The 24,908-nt window shown below is 44.6% G+C and overlaps 1 pseudogene; it reads right to left on the bottom strand.

The window, feature by feature from the left end:
- Positions 1-818: 818 nt before the first annotated feature.
- LOC101029988 (annexin A7-like) lies at positions 819-6,210 on the bottom strand (annotated as a pseudogene).
- Positions 6,211-24,908: the final 18,698 nt, after the last annotated feature.

The raw sequence follows: 24,908 nt of genomic DNA, 5'->3' as shown, positions 1-24,908 counted from the left end.
TTTTTAGTAGAGACAGGGTTTCACCATGTTGGCCGTGCTGGTCTCAAACTCCTGACCCCAGTTAATCCACCCACCTCGGCCTCCCAAAGTGCTGAGATTACAGGTGTGAGCCATTGTGTCCAGCCATTTCCTTACTTTTATATCTCATTTAAGAACTCTTGCTCTGAGACCACAAAAGTATTTGCTTCTCTCCTTTTTTAAAAGGTTTATAGTTTTACTTTTCACATTTAGCTCTTTATTCCATATTAAAGAGATTTTGGTATGTGGTGTGAAGTAGAGACTCATTTTTTTTCCCCTTTAGCTCTTTTTTCCCTCCAATATCATTTCTTTAAAAGTTTTTTTCCCACTGCCCTATAATCTCCAGTCAGTCATATATCAAGTATCCATATATGTGTGAGTCTGTTCATGTCTCTCTCTTCTGTTTTATTAATATATTTCTCTATGGCTATGCTAATGTCACACTCTTTTAATTACTATGGCTTTATAATAAGTCATGATACCTGGTAGGGCAATTCCATCACTTTGTTCTTATAATTATTGCACTTTCATATGAATTTTACAATAAGCTTACCAAATTCTACATGCAAAAATGTGTTGGGATTTTGATTGTGATGCATTGAATCTACAGACAAAGTTGGGGAAAATGGCATATTTACAATATAGACTCATTCATCCATAAATATAGTATGTCTGCATTTATTAGTGCATTCTTTAATGTCTCTCAATAAAGTTTAATATTTTATACAAAATCAGCATACATTTTATTGGACTGATTCATAAATACTTTCGTGTTGCAAATGTAAATGATCACTTCAAAATTTTTTATTTTCTTAATGTTTATTGCTCATCTGTTGAAATAAACTTGTGATTTGCATGTTAATTTTATACCCAGCAATCGTACTAAACTTTTTACTTGTTCTAATAACTTCGATTTTCTATTTAAACAATAATATTGCCTGTACATATTTAACAGTTTGTCTCATCTTCCCCAAACTTAAGTCCCTTTCTCTCTTTCTCTTCCTTCCTTCCTCCTCCCTTTTTCTCTTTTTCTTTCTTTCCTTTCTCTTTCTTTCTTCTTTCTCTGCTCTCTTTCTCTCCTCTCTTTTTCTCTTTTCTCCTTCCTTCTTTCCTTCATTCCTTCCTTCCCTTCCTTCCCTTCCTTCCTTTTTTCCTTTCTTCTCTCTCTCTCTCTCTCTCTCTCTCTCTCTCTCTCCTTTCAACAGTCTCACTCTGTCACCCAGGCTGGAGTGCAATGGCATGATCTTTGCTCACTGCCACCTCCGTCTCCCAGGTTCAAGTGATTCTTCTGCCTCAGGCCCCTGAATAGTTGGGATTACAGGCGCATGCCACCATACCTGACTAATTTTTGTATTTTTAGTAGAGATAGGGTCTCATCATGTTGGCCAGGCTGATCTTGAACTCCTGACCTCCGGTGATCCACCCAACTTGGCCACCAAAGTGCTAGGATTACAGGCGTGAGTCACCGTGCCTGGCCCTTTTTTTCTTTGTTAAAATGGGTATGATTCGTAGTATAATATTAATATAAGTAGTGATAGTGACTATCCATTTTTCTTTTCTCCATTTCAAAGGCAGTGGTTGGACAAGATGATCTCTTTCCAATGCAAAAATCTTGATTTTCCTTATAATCATCTTCTTTCTGGCTCAAGTAACTACTCAGTCTTCTAGAGTAAGACTAAGAATCATAATTTATATGCAGACTTTATGTTTTTGAGACAAGTCTGGCTCTACTGCCTAGGCTGTAGTGCACTGGCACAATCTCAGCTCACTGCAACCTCCACCTCCCCAGCTCAAACTTTCGTGCCACCTCCGCCTCCCGAGTAGCTGGGACTATAGGCATAGACCACCAAGCCTGGCTAATTTTTGTATTTTTCGTACAGACAAGGTTTCACCATGTTGCCCAAGCTGGTTTCAAACTCGTGGGTTCAAGCGATCTTCCCATCTCAGCCTCCCAAAGTTTTGGGATCTTGGGCATGAACCACCCAGCCATATCCAGACTTCTGATAGTTGCATCTCTCTAGCCTGAGTGGAGAAGATCCTGGAGTCTGATCTCTGCTCCAACAATCCGTATTTGTTGAGTCATTTCCTCTCAAAACCCCATTCCTCCTCAAACTCCCAAGCCATTTCTGGTTCATATTTTGAATCATGACTAATCATCAAAAAAACTGTGATGGCCAAGAAGTTGGCTGTGCCCATATCCCTTTTTGAAATTCTCTCTGCCCTTCTCCAGGGTGAGAGAGATGGACTATGCCTTTGCTCCCACCTCCTAGCTCTGGCTGAAAGAAGTAACACGTTATGCTATGCTATTGATCTGGGGTGTCTAAGTTGCGTCCAGATAGGAGAACACCAGATACAGCACAACTAGATTCTCTAGGATCAGTCCCTTTCCCCAGAGAAGTGCCTAATGCTCTGGCCTACTTTTATGGAGGGTTACTAGAACAAGCAGCTATTGGAAGAAGGTTTGCCATATAAGTATTGGAGATGGTGTTCATCGTGTTGTTCAACATTCCTTACATAAGGACACATAGATGATATTATGATTGGAATTAAGTATCGGTCTAGTTAGTCTCTCCTGTTGATCTAACATGTGTCTGCAATGGGGTTGATACTTTCTGGAATTATTTTTAGATAAATTTTCATATCCTGTAAACATTGTTCTGTAGTTTCTTGTACATTGGAGGAATGTTTGAGTCTCAGATGGAAAGCTAGATGTTGAGAGAGAAAACGTTTACTAAATTCTTTTGACCCTCACTTAGCACATCAGGAGGTAGGTCTGGCTGACTACATTTTAGAAGATGATGAAGGAAAGCGTATCCCTTCTATCCTCATAGACTGTGGAAAGGGGAAGGAGGATAGAGAGAGAACAGGTAGCTCAGGAGCCGGAGCTCTTCTCTGCCTCTATCATTATTACCTTCCCCACCGATGTCTCAGGGTACAACCTGGCAAGTTGGGAGTTTCTTTTTTTTTTTTTTTTTGAAATTGCCGTGATTTTTCATTCAATTTGACATCTCGATTAGAATGAAACTAGTAAGAATGAAGCTTTACAAACATTGCAATATTACTGTATCATTGTGATATGGCTTTACATCGATTATATGTAGAGAACAAAATAACATTAGAATTAAGGCAATAACAACACGTGCAAACCAAGCACATTACCCTGATATGGTCCTTGATAAAAAGCTCTTTTGGTTAGCTGATGGTTGATATTGCTGCATGCAGGCCATTGCTCTGAAGGATAAGCTGTGAATAGCTTCATTCGTTAAAAAAAAAAAAAAAAAAAAAAAAAAAAATCCCTCCTACTGGCCCACAATAGCCAGAAGAAGTCTTCAGTAATCTCCACTCCTGTCACCTGCAATCATTGTGTCCAGGGTCTTCTGATACATCTGAGCGAACATTTGTGTTATTTGTACAAGATCAATCTCACTTCGAGTGACCACAATCCTGACCAGGGTGGAGTTATCTGTGCCAGCAGCTTTCATAGCGTAGTAGAGCCTCTCAGCAAAGAGGGCAGTTCAGGGTACACTGCAAGATGGTCTTCAAACCACTTTTCACATATCCGGAAAACTCATGGCTCACACTGCTTAAGAAATCTCAATTAGCCATCCTGGAATAAGCCTCCATGGTAGCTCTCAGTTGAGGAAAGCTTCTCGTGGCAAGGATCATGTTAAAGCAAGATTCATCAGTCCCTATTATCCCCTCGCTGGCTTGATAGAGACACTGAGCATCTTCCTGAGCCATTTGGTGGTTTACACTCTGGTTTTCATCACGATTTCCCCGGCACATGGACGCAAGTAAGCGTTCAAAATGTCCTGATGTATCTGACCTAATGTCCTTTTCAAGGTCTCGTCCAAATTCTGACTGATAACATCTGACAATTTCTCGGATTTCCTGATTTGTTCTTGTGCACAAAATTTCAATCAATACACGTTCCTGAGTTCCTGCATCGCTTTCCGTAAGCTCCAGGCATCGTAATATGTAGGAGGCATGAACAGGGCCAGGATCGGTTCTTCCATATTTCCACTTAACTCTGATTTGAGATACTTGATTAAATCCTTGCCATATGAGGTCTTAAATGCTGCTTTAATTTTTTTTTTTTTTTTTTTTTTTTTTTTTTTTTTTTTTTTTTTTGAGATGGAGTTTCGTTCTTGTTACCCAGGCTGGAGTGCCATGGCGCGATCCCAGCTCACCACAACCTCTGCCTCCCGGGTTCAGGCAATTCTCCTGCCTCAGCCTCCTGAGTAGCTGGGATTCCAGGCATGCGCCACCATGCTCAGCTAATTTTCTGTATTTTTAGTAGAGATGGGGTTTCATCATGTTGACCAGGATGGTCTCGATCTCTTGACCTCGTGATCCACCCGCCTCGGCCTCCCAAAGTGCTGGGATTACAGGCTTGAGCCACCGTGCCCGGCCCTGCTGCTTTAATTTTTTGCCTCTGATCATTGGAACGGTTGGCCACCACATCCACAATTGCCTGCTCGTCTGTCCCAAAACCCTTTATTGCCTTACGGAGAATTTCTGCATCTCTCATAGCATCGAAGTTGGCAGCTGGTCGGATAGTTCCTTGAGTGCCCTGAGTCATTGTGGCAGGCTGACTAGGTTAAGTAGGCTGTCCTCCAGGATACTGAGAAGGCATCTGTCCTCCAGGAAAGCCACCAGGTAGTGAGACCTGTGCTGGACCGTCTCCATAAGACTGTGAAGGTGGCTGTGGATAGCCGGAAAAGCCTGCTCCACCTGGTGGGACTCCAAATCCATGGCCTGGAGGAGCTCCGGGATAGGATGGAGCGCCCCCTGGCTGTGGGGCACCAGGATAGCCTCCAGGGGCTGTGTAACCTCCAGGTGCAGGGTAGCCTCCAGCTCCTGGATAGCCACCACTTGGCACTGTGGGTAGGCACCTCCCCTCATTGGAGGAAAGCCACTAGGATAAGGATACTGACCAGAAGGGGGAAAGATGACTCCTGACCTGCAGGAGGATATCCAGGGAAAGGTGGGTAGCCTGTTGGGGGATAGCCTGGGTATGACATTCTGACCAGGGCAGCAGCATCACAGCCAAACCTGGTCGTCTGCCAAGTTGGGAGTTTTTAAAGCAAGTAGACATCGGAAGGCCACAGGGAGTATCTGGGCTGGAGACACCCTTCTCCAGGAACACTGGGTCCAGGAGAAGCACCCACATGAAGACGTGGAGGTAGTGCAGGAAGTAGGAGGTAGGGGAGTCTGAGACAGCACCTGAGCAGGGGTTGAGAAAGCCAGCAGAAAGGCAGAGGCCTGGTGACAGGACTGAGTGACCACTAGGACAGCTGGCAGGGATCACGGGCTCCAGCAACAGCTCCTGGCACAGCACCCCAGAAAGCAAGATGAGGCCATCCCATCACAGCAGCCATGAGCTCAGGAAGCAGGAGGTGAAGATCCAGGCGATGTCACAGGAAGCCAAAGGCCTCCCTTCTGGGCTGTGCAAGGTTCTGGTTGGAAATGTCTGCCATACTGGGATTCAGCAGCCAGAGAGAGCAGTCTTCAGAAGGTTGACATTTACCTGAGTCAGTCCAGTTATCTATGAAAAACAATTTTGATTTCTAGATCAAGCTTGACATTTACCAAATTGGATAAAATTTAGGATTTTACCCTTCTGCTTCCCAGTGGAACTGATAAGAAAGAAGACATTCATTATAAAGAAAATTTTAGCCAGGTGTAGTGGCACATGCTACTTGGGAATGTGAGCTACTCAAGAGGCTGAGGCAGGCAGATCACGTGAACCCAGGAGTCCAGCCTGGGCAACATGGCGAGACAGCCATCTCTAAAACAGAAAGAAAGAAAGAAAATTGTAAAAGTTACATGTTTTCCCCATCGTTGCATCGCACTGCATTTTCCCTGTCACTGCCTTGCAGAGTAAATGTTTCCTCCCTACACGTCACTACACATCCTTTCTATGAAACTTAGAATTATTGATCTCACTGTGGTCTCTGTTTAGCTGCAGAGCTGACTTGTGTGTTACACTCAGTAACAACAAATGTTCTTGCACAAGTGAGGAAAGGGCACAAGATGTGGCGTTAGGCAGACCTGAGTGTGTGGCTTGGGCCACATTATGACTTCTGCGGACGCCAAGCACTTTTATACTTGTGGACTTCTTCCTCCACAAAAAAATTAAATACATTTTACAATTGTGTGGGCATAAAGACAAATCTATTAATATCATGTATTAAAACATTTTCTTCAACCTAAAGATTCTTTTCTCTTCTGATAGTAAAAGAAATTTTAAAACATTTTAGTGGGCCCCTAAATGTATCCTGGGCCCTGCGCCTGTTGGCGAGGGCGGCCCTGCTGGCACCTTTGCCTGGCCCGGGCATGCCTCTTTGCTTGTCTTCCTCATCTGTGAAATGGGGCTGTTGGACTCAGTGATGGAGTGCATTCAAGGACTTGGCACCTGGGTAAATAAATGTGGTTTTCCTTTCTTCATCTCCATGGATTTGATTTTCTATTTCTATTTTCGTGATCTTGCTGCATATGTGGTTTTCCCTGTGAGTCACCTTCAAAATTCTCTTTGGAAGTAGGTGGAGTATAAATTAGAAATAAAAATGCCTTTTTACTTCCTCAGCACTTAGCACAATGCCGAGCTTTATATTCCCAATCCTTGTTTGTTGACTGTGCCTGTAAATGGCTCCCTCCCGGCCAACCTCCGCCCACCGCCCTGTCCCACCCGGCCTGGCTGCTCTTAGAGGAGGCATCCTTTCTTTCATTCTTTGGCCTCTTCTCTCTCCCTCAGAATTCTTCTTTCCTTAGTGGCCTGTGCTCAGCTGGCTGTCAGAGTGAGGAAGGTGCCTGCTAAATGTCACATGGTGAGCTGGGTCATCCTCCCACAGCCCCACAGGTGCACACCCTGCCCCACCGAGGAGGATGCTGTGGCTCAGCAAGGAATTGCTTCCCTATGTGGTGGGACTGGGATTTGAACTCTGGCCTGTTTGGCCAGGTGGTGGCATGGTGTGTTAAGCCTCCATGGTTTACAGTTTCTAGCGGTCGGAAATTTCTTGGCACTGCTCAAATAAAACCCCACTGGAAAAGATGGAGGTCCCTCGAGGTGTGTGCTCAGCTTTGACACCATCACTCGGGCCCCACCATTCACCCAGCTGGAAGCTTGTGCTGAAACTCTCTTCCTAAATGTTAGTGCCACAAGCAAGGCGGGAGGAACCGGAAGGCACAAAGCTCCCACTGGAGATTCAATGGTGTGTCCATCAAGAGGATGGCCACCAACACATTTCCTTTATTAGCCAGACTTCAGAGTGCTCGGCTCCAGGACTTTAAGACGGCACCAGAGTATTCAATGAGCTGGTGTATGTGAGGCGCTTACAACAGCGCCTGGCATGTGTGTTGGCCGGAGCCGAACCGAATGCACCGACTCATTCAGCACACATTGAGCACCTACTGGGCTGCAGGCTGGGAAGATACACATGAATAAAACATCTTCCCACTTATTCAAGAAAAGGCAAAATAAAAATTGCCCCGTGATGGGATAGAATCTGCAATTAAAAAGAAGAGCATGTGCAAGTTTATTTATGTCCTATTACACAGGCTCCTCCATTCTCCACCCCACCCCCACCCTCTCAATCTGTCGCATTCAGGGATCTGGGGCTCTGAGCATTTGCTTGAATTAAACAGAGTCAATGGCATGTCAGAGTTGGAAGGAGGAGGAATGGAGAAGGTGGAAGAATGAGATGGAGGGATAAGTTTAAAAGAGAGATGTTGGAAGTCAATGCACAGATGTCTCATCCTGGAGAGGAGACCAGGTCGGACAGACAGACCTGGAATGTTCTAGTGGGAACAATCATATTATTAATAACTGTGATAACGATGCATGTTACTGAGTGCTTACAGTGCCAGGCACTGCTCTAAGCCTTAACACAGATGAGCATATTTAATTCTCCCAATTCCCCAAGGAGGCAGCTCCTATCATAAACCCCATGTTAAACCCCAGAGGCTCAGCAGGGAGCAGTGACTTGACCACAGGCACCACTGCCAAGAGACAGCCTCCTGCCTGGAGCCTGCCTGTCCTGTGGCCTTCACACAGGTGTGTGTGACACTATGGGCCAGGTGAGATCGGGGGGGAGGGGTATACAATACCACCACAGCCGAGTTAGAGTTTAGAGCAGAAAGCATGAGGTCATACTGGTGGAGTTTGAATGCTGGCCCACCATCACTAACTCTGTGGCCTTGGCCAGGGTCTTTCTATGTCTTGGTTTTCTTATAAATTAAATGAAGATTGGAGATGGCAATGATGACAGTACCTCCCAGAGTGGTTGTAAGGCTTTAACACAATTCTGCACACACAGGGTTTAGCAGGGCCTGCCCAGATGAGCCAGAAACATGGCAGGCATCCCTGAGGTCATGATTTGTCCCTAGGAGAGTTCCCCCTGCCATCATCCAGGCAGATCAGCTCAGGCTTCCAGGCTTCCACGCTCACAGATGAGGGGGCCAGCTCATGACAGACAGTGGGAACCACAGAGGGGGAAATGCTAATGAGAAGTGACCCCACCCATGAAGCCTGTCCCCAAGCTGATTGAGCATGTTGGGAAATGTGCCCAAGTGTGGCAGGACCTGATCCGTGGAAATGCCTTGGGCATGGGCAACTGATGACTGGCCACAGGAATGCTGGAGGACATCGCCTGATCTCTGCCTCCAAGCAGGGCACCATCTGGTCGGGGGCAGAAGACTCTTCACAAGAACCAATGAGTGGCCCAGGTGGGGTCTTCCCAAGAGTCACCTGCAACGTGTGGTCCTGGCCGTTGGAAAGCACAGTGACCAGTGAGCCACGGGCTGGGAGCGGGTATGCGCAGAAGGCCAAGGGGCTGTGGGAGGTGGCGTATGTGTGGGATGCTGTGACTCAGCCACCCAAGGACTAGCTTCAGGTCTGGCTGCCCCACCTTCATCAGGCCTCCACGCTTCTGACCAGCCATTTCTGATTTTCTCTCCTTTTCCTCTTTTTGGTGAGGGGAAGGTCTGGTGTCATAAGTGAGGCACAGCAAAGGCCAAGGTCTTCTCTTCTGGGGCTGTTCTGGGCTGGGCCGACTCTGCTGTTTGAATGTACGGGGCTCATTCTACAGTATGCCAATAAATGTGCCCATGAAAAAGAAGACCTTTAGAGATGTGCTCATGCAGATGATTCTATCCCACCTGTCACAGAGGGAGGCACGGCGACCATCTGCTAGATTCTCTATTCCCACCCCACCCCTTACATTTTTAACCACAGATTTTCACAGTTTGCCTTACTTATTTAAATCTGTTATTTAGAAAGACACATGTATGGCTAAGTAAGGAAACGGCAGCTTTTGCCCATTGAAGCCTGTTCTTCACATATTCTGTAGCTGGCTGGGGTCCCCTGAGAGACCCTTATATGTGCAATCCTGGGTGTCCTTTAACCAGGCTGGATTTAGGACCGAATCCACTGTGGATTATCGAGTGCTCTGTACTGGGTGGGAGGAGAGCTGACATTTAATGTGACTCGTCTTTCAGAGTAACAGCGAGACCCCCATCTCTTGGTCCTTGAGGGGGATGTAGATCCCTCCTTTAACCTGGGGACAATACTGTATGTCCAAATGCTATGCTCTTGAAATCATGCTGCTCAGCCAGACCACAGATTCAGTTATTCAGCACCTACTGTATGCCATACATCGTGTGCCAGGCACTGGTAATGCCTCGGGATGAGACGAAGTCCCCACCCTCATGGAACTGACACTTTTGTGGGGAAAGAGCCAGAAAACCCAACACGGACAAATTGTGCTAAGTGCCCTGAAAGGAACAAACTGTGACAGAGAATGGAGAATGGCAAAGAAGACCGGGGGCAAGGAGGGTCCACAGAAGAGTGATGTGGAAGGCGGGCCCTGGCTGGAAGAACTCTGCACATGCAGAGGGAGGGTGAGTGTAGGTGGGGAGGAGAGAGAGCTTTACAGATCAGAAGCAGGAGAAGGATCTGGCCCTGGGCCTCTTGCATACCGCCTACCTGCAAGCCCTGGGGTCTCCCTGGCCTTCTCTGTCTTTGCAGCTCCTTGGAATAGGAAGTACCAGGCCCTGTGCTTCTGTCCATGGCCAACAGAGCTCCCTAGAGAGCCTAGCCTGCCTGCTCACCCAGTACTTCCTGGCTATGCCAGAGCCTGCACCTGGCCAGAGTCCTAAGGAGTTCCGAAGCCTCCCTCAGACCACACAACTCCCGCCCCACCACACCCTGCTCAAGTTACAGGGCTTTCAGCCTTGCGGCCACCGCTGCCATCTCTTTGGGCCTCTGGTCACCTTGACACAGCCTCATCACTCTGATCATTTCTGCTGCAGCTGCAAGGCACCGCTCACTGCCCTGCCGTGACTTCAGCCTTCAGCACGCTGTCAGGAATATGCCACTGCCTATTCCCCTTCTTTCTGGTGACATCTGGTGACTTCTTTGAGATCTCTCCAAATGCTGCTCCCTTCTGCACCCCCTCTCCCACGCTTTCCTGCCTCCTTCCCCTCTGTTCCTGGCACTTCACTATAAGGCTTACTTACCCCGTCGTTAGCTGTTTGAGTCTCTCCCCGGCTTCCCAAGGGCAAGGTCTGAATCACTTTTATGCTTGCAGTTCCAGGAGCTGATGCAGCGTAAATCATCAATACAGCTTTGTTGAATGAACTCCTCATGAGCCCTTTAGAATAATATAATAATCTCCTTTGTATATTCAGCGTTTAACAAGCTCATCCAGAACTTTGTGCCATTGTATGCTTGCAACACCGTTAAGAGTAGGTGGTGACCTGCTGCACAGGTAGGGAAATGTGGAGAAAGGTTACATGATTTATGTTAGATCACACACAAATTGTTGGCAGGGGTGGGGCATGGTCCTAATATCCTTACTCTTAGTTCACTGCTCTTCATTAACTTCAGAGCACTCAAGCCTGGAGTCAGAGAAAAAACACATTTCTCAGTAATACATCTTAAGATACAAGCTGAGTACATACCTGTTTTAACACAAACTTAAAAAAAGTGCCCTATATTTGACCTTAGATTTCCCAAGCCAAATAAATAAATTAGTTAAAAGTGCACTATAGACAGGAGGTAGGCCTTTATTGAGCACCTATTATATACGGTTATATACGGAACTCAGTATTCTGGGAGACACAAAAGAATTACAAGACTCTCCTTCATAGTACTCACAATTATTCAGGGAGAAGGACCCAGTGACAAACACAGCAAATGGAGATAACGTACGGGTGGGTAAATGCAGAAGTTCTTGGATCACAGTTGCTCCTGAGAGGCCCATGGAGAAGGTCCCAGGAAGTCATTCCCATGGGAGAAGTGATAGCAGAGAGAGACCTGGGGATGAGGAGCAGAGGTGGGCAGATGCAGAGGACAAGGAGGCGGCCCAGGGGCTGCCTGGAGGGAGGAGCTTTATAGGAACACTTGTGTGAGCGCTCTTCTGAGGACCAGAGAAGACGCAGACATGGTCTTCTGGGATGTCTCATCCACAAGTAAAGCATTACTCTTTTTCATCAGTTGCCAGAAACAGTTTTAAGGATAACAAACTCAATCTCTGGCATCAGAAAGGATGCCTCATCCCCAGGGATTCTAAGAGGATAGGAGTTGTCTTTCCAACTCAGCTCAGCTCGGCTCAGCTTAACCCAGCTCAGCTCAGCTCAGCTCAAGTCAGCTCAATTCAGCTCAGCTCAGCTCAAGTCAACTCAACTAAACTCAGTTTAACTCATCTCCACTCAGCTCATCTCAGCTCAGCTCAATTCAGCTCAACTCAACTCATCTCAGCTCAGTTCAGCTCAGTTCAGCTCAAGTCAACTCAACTTAACTCATCTCCACTCAGCTCGACTCATCTCAGCTCAGCTCAATTCAGCTCAACTCAACTCAACTCAACTCAGCTCAGCTCAGCTCAGCTCAGCTCAGCTTGGCTCAGCTCGTCTCCATTCAACTTGGCTCAGCTCAGCTCAACTCAGCTCAGCTCAGCTCAGCTTGGCATGGCTCAACACAACTCAGCTCAACTCAACTCACTTTAGCTCAGTTCAGCTCAGTTTAGCCTGCCCTTCATATTACCTGTCAGTCATAGATCAGCACTTCCTATCCTCAACTGCCACAGACAAAGCTAGTGAAGTAAGACCACAAACAGGGATTTCTATCTCTTCTCTGCCCCAAGAGCAATCACGACATCCACTCCCCGTTACCTCCACCTACCCCCATTACAGGCACTTATAACAAGGTCCAAGGACCCAGCTTCATTACTGAATATGGTACTTGAGGGATGGTTGGCAAAGGCTCTAGCCCTAATGGAAAACCCTGGAGAACACTCCAGGAGTGTGATGGAAGTGTGATGACTCTCCTCCCCTTGCAAACTGAGACCTTAGTGAAATGGACACAAGGAAAGAAGAGGTTGTTGTAGGCTGATGGCCCTGTCTGCCTGGCCCCATTGGCCTGGCCATTGAAGTTGTGCTGGAACCAGGCAAGTGTCCAATGTGTCCCTAGGAGAACTTCTTTTTCTTTCTTTTTTTTTTTTTTTTTGGGAGACGGAGTTTTGCTCTTGTTACCCAGGCTGGAGTGCAATGGCGCAATCTTGGCTCGCCGCAACCTCGGCCTCCTGGGTTGAGGCAATTCTCCTGCCTCAGCCTCCTGAGTAGCTGGGATTACAGGCATGTGCCACCATGCCCAGCTAATTTTTTTGTATTTTTAGTAGAGACGGGGTTTCATCATGTTGACCAGGATGGTCTTGATCTCTTGACCTCGTGATCCACCCGCCTCGGCCTCCCAAAGTGCTGGGATTACAGGCGTGAGCCACCGCGCCCGGCCCCTAGGTGAACTTCTAAGGTTGTAAGGAGGTTTCTGAAGGACACATAGGGGCCTCATGGAAAAGTAGATTTGGTGGGGGCCTTTCTCTATTCTCTCTTTCAAAGCCATGCATTGTGCTGGTCCAGGGTACCAGGCAGGGCTCTGCTTCTTTCACTCTGTCCTATGGCAACGCTAATGCATTTCAGCAGCTCTTTAACCTAAAGACCTGTGTCAGTGTAGGGCAGGTCACACACACAGCATCTCTAGTTGAGTCCGCTGACCTCATCACAATGCCTGGGAGCTGTTCATGGGCCTGTAGAGTTCATGCCCCTCCTCATGTGTCAGCACAGGAGCTAGTCCACGCTGAGGAAATCATTTATTGTATCTTTCGCCAACAGAGTTTCTGTGGAGGGATTCCTCAACTATTTTTACAACTTCTTTCAAAGTTTGACAGTCTTTGTTCAGGTGTAACCTGGATCTAACCTCCTACTACCACACAAGCCAGTTCTCTTTGGTCTGCCACTGCAAAATCAACAAGCAGAATGGTGGTAGATGCAATAATGACCATGAAGGCTACCGGTTAGTGAGCACACACTCTGTATTAGGTACCCTACATGGACATTATAAACATCTCATGTCATTACATGTAGCCGTCACCATCTCTGCCCTATGAATGAGGAAACTGGAGCTCAGAGATGAGGTTACTCATTTGATGTCACGGCAGTCTAGGGTAAAGCTTATATTTAACCAAGGGCTTATGATTTCAGCCTTATAATATTATCCATTCAAAAAACATTTGTGTGGGCCAGGCATGGTGGCTCATACCTGTAATCACAGCACTTCGAGAGGTTGAAATGGGAGGATCATTTGATATCAGGAGTCCAAGACCAGCCTGGCCAGCATGGTGAAACCCCATCTCTACTAAAAATACAAAAATTAGCCAGATGTGGTGGCACGTACCTGTAACCTCAGCTACTTGATAGGCTGAGGCAGGAGAATCGCTTCAACCCAGGAGGTGGAGGCTGCGGTGAGTAGAGGTCATACCTGGGTGACAGAGCAAGACTGTATCTCAAAAACAAACAAACAAACAAACTTAAAACCATTTGTGGAGTATGTATTACACGCCAAGCACTATTCTAGTCACCGTGAACATACATGAATACAAACACATGGACAGATATCTCTCTCATTTCAGAGTTGTTCACAGAGTCACAGCTGCAGTGGAGAGAAGCAATTATGCATAGATGAGTAAGAGAGCCCAGGGATGCTGAGTGACATGCTTTTGGTCACCCAGGAAATTGAAAGGCAGAACCAGGTGTCTCAACTCTTGAATACTCCTTGTTATTCCTCTCATCTTTGAAAGTAAGCATTTTCTAGGAAGACAAAATAATCTTTTATTTTCTGGGTTCCTAGCCAGGAAGTCCTCTTCACTGCTTTGGAGGGGGTTTCCTTGCCCAGGGAGACCCTGGCAGGTCAGCCCTCATGTTCATGGTTCCTGCTGCTTGCAGAGAAAGTTACATTCCTGGACCTTCATCTTCTGGAAGCATGACATTACTTTTTTCTTTTCATGCATGGTATTTATGAGGTCTTTTTCCCCCTGGGGCTGCTCCATGTTCTGAAATGTGAACATGGTAGACAGGATGGATACATTTTTTGGAACAGTAAGTACAACCAGATGTGTGGATGAGGCTGAAGAAACACAGCGAGCTATAAATATCCCTCAAACATTGCTTAGCTGCATCTCACAAACTTTGACGTGTTGGATGGTCATTTTCATTTGACTCAAAATATGTTTCCATCCACTTTGTGATTTCTTCTTTGACCCATGGGTTATTGGAAGTGAGTTTTTACATTTCTAAGCATTTGCATATTTTTCACATCTTTCTGTTACTGATTTATAATTTCATTTCAAATTAGTATGGCCATTCATATTAGTATTAGTACTCTAGATTATTTAAATTCTTGTAAGTTTTTTGAGACTCTTGATCTCAGCATACAGTCTATTTTGGTAAAGGTTCTATGTGCACTTGAAAAAATGTGTCTTCTGTTACTGTCACATGAAGTGTACTATACATGTCATTTCTGTCAAGTTAGTTGATAGTATTAAGTCTTCTATATTTTTGTTTTATAATTATTTGTTCTATCAGTTACTGAGAGGAATTTTGGGATCTCCAGCTACTTTTGCGGATTTGTCTATTTCTTCTTTCAGATCTGTCATTTTTTTGCTTCCCTTATTTTTAAGCTTTCTTACTGGGTATATATACATTTTGGATTGCTTTGTCTTCTGATCTATTGACCCCTTTATCATTATAAAATGTTTCTCTTTATCCACAGTACCATAATATTCTCTTTTCTGAAATGTACGTTGACATAACATAGTTACAATGGCTTTTTAAATGATTAATGTTGTGCATGGTATTAGTATGTGGTATATCTTTTCCCATCCCATTCCTTTAATCTAACTGTTTTTTAGGGTTTATATTTTAGGGATTTTTTTTTTAAAGAGTGTATAGTTGGGTCTTGGTTTTATATCCAGTCTGACAATCTATGTTTGTGAATGACAGTGTTGAGATAATTTACATTTAATGTGATGGTTAAGTCAGATGTATAGCTACCATCTTGCTACTTGTTTTCTATTTGTCCCATCTGTTCTTTGTTCCCTTTTTATTCTTTTTTGTCTTCTTTTGCATTCATTGTACATTTTTTGGTGTTCTATTTTATCTCCATTATTGACTTGCAAACGATATCACCTTGCTTTATTGTTTTTAGCAGTTGCAATAGTGTTAAAAATATACATAATTAATATATCAACTCTGCCTTCAAATATACTAATTCACAGAGAATATAAAAGCCTTCCAACAATATGCTTTCATTTTTATGCTATTGGTGTCATAAACTTACTTTACTGCTGCGTGTTATTAACATCACAATACATGCGTTTGTTTTAAATCATTGTTTTTAAAACTAATTTTAAACAAAGGAAAAAGAAAAAAGGTCTTTTCTTTTTATCTGAATATTTGCCATATCCTAGTCTCTCCAGTTCTTTGTGTGGCTTCAAGTTTCCACTTGACAGTATTTTCCTGTTGCCTGAAGAACTTTATTTTTTGAAGTCCAGTGCTACTGGGAACGACTGCTCTCATCTTTTTTCTATCTGAAAAAGTAATCATTTCACCTTCATTTTTAAAACAGGTTTGGGCCATAATATTGAAAGACATAATCCTGAATGCCACAATCCTGTTAAAATCCCAAGAGATCAAAATCCCTAAAGTCTAAAAGTCTGGAAAATCATAATGCTGAAAGATCAAATTCTGAAAATGTAATTTTGGAAAAACTGATTTCAAAAAATTCTTTAAAGACATTTATTTATATTTTTAGAGAGAGATTTATTTGAGAAACGTATAAAGACACAACAGAACACTTCATACTTTACCCAATAAAATGGGCAATCACAACATACATATTTTTACAAGCATACACACTCAGGTATACTAACAGCAGTCACATGGATATAACAATTATAAGGAGATGAATCATATTCATAAAGAAATAGGTGAAAAAGCAAAATGTGTACATGCATAGCAGAATGGTTGGCAATTGTGTGCATCCAGCTTTATAACTGCTGTCATTTGAAATAACATGATGGACAACCTAAGTCTTTTGGTGAGATCAATCAAAAACATCAGTGGGTCACCCCTGTATATGCAGTGGCCCAAAGAGCCAAGATTTTGAGACATTTTATCTTTCTCAAGTGCAGGTGTACAAAAAGAATATCTTTTCATTTACTGAGGAAGTTTCAATATTTTACATATATGGACAATGCTTACACACAAAAGTCAATGTGATATGTACTTTTGTGGAATTAAATTCGCAAAAATTGCACAAGACAAATTAGAACTCACTAAAAGTCTTTATACAATTTATACTTAGTACTGGAAATGATGTGAAGATGAAATAGAGAGCACAGCAGATTGGTACTGTGTGTGAAGGGGCAGAAATCATGCACAATTGAATAATTTAGCAGGGGAGATTTCTTGTGATTTTTGCCTGCATTTTCACTTCTATGATCTTTGAGACACTCACTGCTCTTGTGTTTGGAGAGTGGTTGAGGTGTACAAATTTTGTAATTATATGATGTCCTTTTGAAATTCTGGTTATTGCTTGGCTGTTGCAATTAAGCAATTTTCTGTTTTTTGCAGTGTCAAAAATAATTAGCTTTTTTTTTTTTTCTTAGATGGAGTTTCACTCAGTTGCTCAGGCTGGAGTACAGTGGCACAATCGCCACTCACCGCAACCTCCGCCTCCTGGGTTCAAGCAATTCTCCTGCCTCAGCCTCCTGAGTAGCTGGAATTACAGGTGCCTGCCACCACACCTGGCTAATTTTTTGTATTTTTAGTGGAGATGGGGTTTCACCATGTTGGCCAGGCTGGTCTCGAACTCCTAATCCACATGCCTTGGCCTCCCAAAATGCTAGGATTATAGGCGTAAGCCACCATGCCAGGCCATAATTAGATTTTTTGAGATAGGGTCTCGCTCTGTCACCCAGGACTGGAGTTCAGTGAAACAATCTTAGCTTACTGCAGCTTCAACCTCCTGGGCTCAAGTGATCTTGCCATCTCAACCTCCCAAGTAGCAGCTGGGACTATAGGATCATGCCACCAGGCCCAGCTTATTTTTAATAGAGATGGGGTCTCTGCCACGTTGCCCAGGCTGGTCTCAAACTCCTGGACTCAAGCGATCCTCCTGCCTCAGCCTCCCAAACTCCTGGGATTGCAGGTGTGATGCACCATGCCCAGCCTAAAATTATTAGCTTTCAAATTTTTATCTTTCACCATTAAGTAGCCTTGTACTTTTTATTCACAGTTTTGTTTTGTTTTGTTCTTTTGTAAAGAAACAATTTCACAGATCACTTCCACTGAGCTGTAAGGAATACATTAAGAAGGAATGATACTTGGCTTCTCCAATATCAAATCTGTATTAGGCAATAATCTCCAGAGAAACAGAAACAATAGGATACGTATATAGTATATGAGAGGAATTTTTTAGGGGAATTTGCTCATGTGATTATAGTGGCTGAGAAGTCCTATGACAGGCTATCTGCCCGCTGGAGACTGTGGAATATGGGAAGTATGGGTCAGTCTAAGTCAGAAGGCTTCAGAGCCAGGGAAGCCAATGGTGTAACTCTCAGTCCAAAGCTGAATGCCTTGGGACCCAGGTCGGGGCTGCTGGCAAGTCTGGAGCTCTGATGTCCATAGTAGCAGAAGAAAAGCCTGTCCTAGGTCTCAGAGAGAGACTCATTCACCTTCTGTATTTGTTCTCTCTGGACCCCTGGATGAGTGAATGGTGCATACCAACAGTGAGGGCAGTCCTCCCCACCCAGTCCACTCAGCCTCACACACCAATCTCCTCTGGAAACACCCTCACAGATCCACCTGAAATAATGCTTTACCAGGTTTCTAGGTATTCCTTAATCCAGTTAAATTGATACCTAAAATTCAGTGCACATCCCCTTGTCAATTTGGCACATATATGCATCTCCTTAAACCAAACTTAATTTCCAAATGAAGATGATAACAAGGTAACAGTTCTGCATAGCACGCTGCAACCAACATGATGCAACTATCTTGTGTTCAACCGAAGACACACTAATCCTTTCTCCAGAATTTATGTTTCGGAATTTTAGAAATTAGGATTTTAATCTTTTTTTTTTTTTTTTTTTTTTTTTAGATGAAGTCTCACTCTGTCTTGGCTCACTGCAAACTTCCGCCTCCTGGGTTCAAGCAATTTTCCTGCCTCAGCCTCCAGAGTAGCTACGGGTAGTATGTGCCACCACATCCAGCTATTTTTTTCTTTTTTTGGTATTTTTAGTAGAGGTGGGGTTTCACCATGTCGGCCAGGCTGGTTTTAAACTCCCGACCACAAGTGATCTGCCCAAGTTGGCCTCCCAAAATGCGGTAATTACAGGCATGAGGCATCATGCCAGGCAGGATTTTAATTTTTGGGATTTCAACATTCAGGATTATGGCATTAAGAATTATTATTGGCAACATTTTAAATTATATTTTTACTAGATTTACAGTACTGGGTTGGTTTTTTTCCTATCCATGCTTTAAAATGCATTCCATTGTCTTCTGAATCGCATGGTTTCTGATGAGGAATCTGTAGTAAGTTTTATCTTTTTCTTCTATACAAAATGTTTCTTTTCTCTCTGGATGCTTTAAAGATGTTTTCTTTGGAGCCATTTTTCAGAAATTTGGTCAGATATTAATAACATCTTGGTGTAAGACTTTTCCCTCTATTGATTTATAGTTCTCATCAAGTTTAGGGGGGAAATTCACCATAAAATTTTCAAGTTTTTTTCTATTTCCTTCTCTTTCTTATCTTTGTGGCACTCCAATTTCATGGGCACTAGACTGCTTGATATTGTCCCACAGGTCATTGAGACTATGCTATCTCCCCCTACTCCCGCTCAAATTTTCTTTTTTTTTTTTTCCTTTGGTTTAGATAGTTTATATTGCTATGTCCTCAAATTCACTCTTACTTTCTTCTGTAGTGTCAAATACGCTGTTAGTCTCATGCAGTGAAATTTTTATCTCTTGAAGTCCCATTTGGTTCTTTTTTTTTTTTTTTGAGACGGAGTTTCGCCCTTGTTACCCAGGCTGGAGTGCAATGGCGCGATCTCGGCTCACCGCAACCTCCGCCTCCTGGGTTCAGGCAATTCTCCTGCCTCAGCCTCCTGAGTAGCTGGGATTACAGGCACGTGCCACCATGCCCAGCTAATTTTTTGCACTTTTAGTAGAGACGGGGTTTCACCATGTTGACCAGGATGGTCTCGATCTCTCGACCTCGTGATCCACCCGCCTCGGCCTCCCAAAGTGCTGGGATTACAGGCTTGAGCCACCGCGCCCGGCCCCCATTTGGTTCTTTTTCATATCTTCCATTTCTTCCTCATTATCTTCGTTTTTTCTTTGACTATGTAAACTTATCTATAATAGTTGTTTTAAAGTTTTTGTGTGCTAATTTCGTTATCTCTGTCATTTCTTAATTAACTTTTATTACTGATTTTCCTCCTGGTTATGGGTCACATTCTCCTGCTTCTTTCCATGCCTTGAAAAGAGTATTCTTTTGGATGCTGGGCAGTGGGGATTTTATTTTGTTCTGTGTTCGATTTTGTTATGTTCCTTTAAAGAATGTTATCTTTGCTCTGGCAGGCAGCTAAGTTACCTGCAGATTAGCTTGACCCTTTTGAGGATTGTTTTTACGCTTTGGTAGCACTTCTGCTAAGGGATGACTCTTTGTGGTCTCTAACTGAATGGCTCTGGAGCTCAATGTGTACTTTCTATTCTGCCTGGTTGAATGCAAGTATCTTGTAGCCCTGTGTGACTGCTGGGAATTGTTCAGCTTGTATCTCCCCAGTAATTCTTTACTTAGTCTCATAGAGTTTCACCATACTCAGGTTCAGCTGGGTGTGCAGCAGCAGATTCAGGGGGACCTCTCTGCAGATTCTGGAAGCTTTCTCAGCATAACTCCCTTCTTTATGATACTTTGTCACACAAATTCTGGCTGACTCAGCCTCCCTGAACTTTGATCTCTGATACTTCAAATCAGTAACACCACCACACTCTTCTAGGATCCCACTCCCTGCAACATGGTCCCAGAAACTGTCCCCAGGCAGAAACCTGGGGGCAACAAGAGGGTTCACCTCATTCATTTTTCTTCTCTCATGTATCACAGTCCCAGGCTGACTGTAGTATGATACCTGAACACAGTTGCGGTATATAATTTGTCCCTTTTTGTAGTTGGTTATGGTAGGAGGCAAGTTTTGTCCCCGTTTCCCCAAAATGTTATTTATCATTTTTAGCAAAATGAAAAATTACAAGCACATAGAAAAAATGTGGAGAATATTCAACCAGTGAACATGTTAAAATTTGCCATATGCGCTTCAGATTTTTTTTAAAGAACAAAAGTATTACAGATACAGCTTAAGTGCTTTAAATCTTTTTGATTTTATAAGAACCCTGCCAGGTGGTGATAATTATTTGAATTTTATTCAAGGAAAAAGAAGCTTTCCACGGATGGCATAGCTGGTCCTGGGAGAGCTCGGTTTAGACCTTTTTAGGCCATCTTCGGCATACAGAAATAGACTCTTAGGTGACCTGCACATAGTGTGTGCAGGAGCAAGAAGGCCCCTGGGCTGAGTGGGGGCAGTGGAAGGGTCCATAGGGAGTAGTGCGACAGAGTCGCACCAACAGAGTGCCCACCGACAGAGTCTCCAAAAACACACAGGAAACTGGCTTTCTCTCTATGAGTCAATGAGGCATGAACCTCTTTAACCTGCATATGACTGGGCTTTTGAAATGAACTCCAAAGCAGTGTGACTTAGCCAGGGCAGGAGGACAGAATAGCCAATAGGTATGGATGAACTCATTTCCGCACCGGATTTTTTCTCAGCTGCTGCCATCAATCAGGTTAACTAAGGCTCCCTGAAACATCCCTGTCGTCATCTGAAGTGACCAGTTTTGCTAGGTCTCTGTGGCATCCCTGCCGAGGGGCCTTCTCATCGTCTGTGACTCAGTGGCTGCTTCCTTCCAAATGGCTGCCTTGCTGCTCAGGTGATCCGCCCACAGACTGCATGGCTCAGGTCCGTGTTGACTTTCACAGATTGTTTCATTATCAAATTTTAGTAGTTGGAGAGGAGGTGAAAGTTTTCACGCAGGTGTGCAAAGTTCTAAGGAGGATAAGGAGTGGGAGGTGTCATCTGGATCCCTCCTTGGATGGAAGAACAATTCTTTTTTTTTTTTTTTTTTTTTTTTTTTTTTTTTTTGAGACGGAGTTTCACTCTTGTTACCCAGGCTGGAGTGCAATGGCGCGATCTCGGCTCACCGCAACCTCCGCCTCCTGGGTTCAGGCAATTCTCCTGCCTCAGCCTCCTGAGTAGCTGGGATTACAGGCACGCGCCACCATGCCCAGCTAATTTTTTTTTGTATTTTTAGTAGAGACGGGGTTTCACCATGTTGACCAGGTTGGTCTCGCTCTCTCGACCTTGTGATCCACCCGCCTCGGCCTCCCAAAGTGCTGGGATTACAGGCTTGAGCCACCGCGCCCGGCAGAACAATTCTTTTTAACCAAAGAGCCAGATTAAGCAAACACTAATAATCATGGATATCGTGGAAACTTCTTGTTTTGTTTGAGGTTCCCTTCCTACTCTCTGGAAACCATCCCATCTTCTCACTGAGCACCTTCAGGGGCTGGGGGGCAGTCATATTCTTACGTGGCTTGGCTTCTGGCCACACTGGTTCTCTCAAGCTGGGCCATGAGTCCCTCCCCAGGACCTCTGGACGTGGGACCTAGAGTAGCATTGCTCTCTGTCTGTGAAAAAGGAGCTGTGCTTTGCCAACTCTGTCAAATGTGGGCAGTCCCCACGTTTCCTGCCCTGGGGAAGCACAGGCTGGTGGTCAGCAGAGAGAAAAATGGAGCAGGTGCTTTAAGAGGTACATAGATAAAAGATGGAGAGAGCCCCACCCCATGACTGAGAGCCTGGTTGTGCCCTTGGGTCTTATGACACATCCCAGGATGTTTCTTTTTAAAAAATCTCCATCTTGTGTAAGTTAGTTCAATATGGGATTATTTAATACAATCTGCATTGGGTCTTCATAATGGTAACGATTACATACTATCTCACCTAGGACTAACAGCCACTGTTGCATGGCAACTTCAAGGCGTTAAGAGAATTGCTGCAGGTAGGTGAGAGGGTTTCGCTGGGGTGGGGTGGGGACTTTAGAAGAAGGTCCATTTTAGCTAGACTTGCTGACACTCAGCATGCCTGGAGGCAGAAGATTATGTGTGTTGATTCCTTGACACTTTGATTTCAGTATCGGAACTAATGTGATTGCTAAAATATCTAAGTTCCTCTTTTTGGAGTATTTCAGTATAAAGCAGGGTATCCATAAAAATATTGAATATAATGTGAACCACATATGTAACTGTAAATTTTAATGTGGCCACATTAAAAATGTAAAAAGATACAGATGAAATTAACTTTAATAATATATTTATTTAAACTGATATATCCAAAATATTCTCACTTTAATATAATCAATATATGCCAATTATCAGAGAGATATTTTATCGTCTTTTTTTGGCCTAAGTCTTCAGGGCGCGGTGTGAATTTTAGACTCACGGCACATCTCAGTGAGGACCAGTCACAGTGCTTGAGGTACAAGAGCTTGAGAGCCACGTGTAACCAGTGGCTGCTGCATTGGACAAGGCAGGCTTCTAGAATTATCCTCAACTAGCCAGGATTATCCTCATTAACCTCATTAATTATCCTCATTAACCTCATTAATTATCCTCATTAACCTGCCCTTAATGAGCGGCGGTTCAGAAACAGACTCCCCCTTTGGCTGGCTCAGAAAAGAGGGCTTTTGTGCAAGGATCTATGTGAAAGAGACGGTGTCTCAGAACAGGCACTTTGGCCTGGGTGGCTTTCGTGGGAGCTGGGACCCAGGTGGCAAAGCCATCCCAAGCTAAGGCCACACTCCCGCCTTTCCAGGAACCTGTGGAGCATTGACCCTGCTCTCTGAGCATCTGCTCCATTGTCCTGACTCTGCTCCTGGCCCCTTCATGCCCTGGCCTGCACATGACTGTCATGGAGATAACCTGTTTCTCTTTGCTTCCCTGCTTTCTGCACCACAACCCTTCTGCTCTGGCTCCCAATTCAAATCTCAACAGCCACTCAGTTTCCCAAACTTTGTCCTGAAGGGGGAATCTTTTTTTTTTTATTATTGCATTTTAGGTTTTGGGGTACATGTGAAGAACATGCAAGATTGTTGCATAGATACACATGTGGCAGCGTGATTTGCTGCCTTCTTCCCCATCACCTATATCTGGCATTTCCCCTCATGCTATCTCTCCCCAACTCCCCACCCCCTGCTGTCCCTCCCCTATTTCCCCCCAACAGAGCCCAGTGTGTGATGCTCCCCTTCCTGTGGTCATGTGTGTGTTCTCATTGTTCAACACCCACCTATGAGTGAGAACACACGGTGTTTGATTTTCTGTTCTTGTGTCAGTTTGCAGAAGGGGGAATCTTAAGAGGCCTGGATCATCTTTTTTGCCAGGCCACAACTCAGTGGCCTTGGGAGAGGCTACCCTTAAGTCAGAGCCCACCCCAATCTAGCTAGTTATAGCTGAGGTGGGAGGAGGGGCAGATTCCCATGGAGGTGGTCTCTGGGAGGTTGACACGGGATTGGCCTCTCATGGAACATCTTTTTCCTTAATCGGAACAAAAGAGACAAAAGCCACTCTTTCAAGGGTTCAGACACCCTTCTCACAACACTCTATCCAAAGGGAAGGGAAATGTCCTCTCTACAGGCCAGGTTAATTCAGTGGCGGTCTAGAGACTTCACAGGGAAACAGTCTCTGTGTGGTAGCAGCTAGACTCAGACTTGAGGGTTTAAAAGGATCAAGAGATGTGAATTCCCAGTCATCTGTGCCCTTGTGGAGATCTAGACACAAAAGCACAACATTCACAATAGACTCTTACTAAATAGCTTCCTTTTGGTCTGATTCCAGCAGAAGGTTCGTAATTTGCATTGCTAAATCCTCACTTTCCTGGGAGGAAGATGGAAAGTTTAGAGAAAAATCCCGGTCAAGAAAGGTCATAATGCCCTGGAGTCGTTGGACATGACAAAGAAGCAGGTGTTCCAGTAGAAAGAGCACAAATTTGCCTACTCCTTGTCCCCCCTTTAGGAGACCTCAGGCCACTCTAGGATTCAGTTGTCCCTGTAGGTGGGACTGAGCAGGACTGAGCAGTGGGGCCAGGCCTGGAAGGGCTTGGAGTCTGTGGTGGATGGATGGGGCAGGGCCCCCGCTTCCGGCTCCACAGCTAGCCTTGCCGGGAAGGCTTGGAGCTGCTCCCTGGCCTTGACCAAACCTGGGGAGCAATAAGCAAGAGGTTCTGAGCCAGGGCGTTGATGCTGCCGGAAGGGCCCCAGCATTCGGCCAGAACTGAAAATGACGTGGCAGAGGTGGGCTGCCAGGTTGGGGAAAGCAGCGTCAGAGACCACATTCATTCAGCCTCAGAGACCACATTCATTCAGCCTCAGAGACCACATTTTATTCAGCC

The sequence above is a fragment of the Saimiri boliviensis genome, chromosome 1 (assembly GCF_048565385.1).
Source record: "Saimiri boliviensis isolate mSaiBol1 chromosome 1, mSaiBol1.pri, whole genome shotgun sequence".
Lineage (NCBI taxonomy): Eukaryota > Metazoa > Chordata > Mammalia > Primates > Cebidae > Saimiri > Saimiri boliviensis.
Note: the sequence above shows the minus strand (reverse complement) of the source record. Positions and strands in the feature narration are given on the sequence as shown.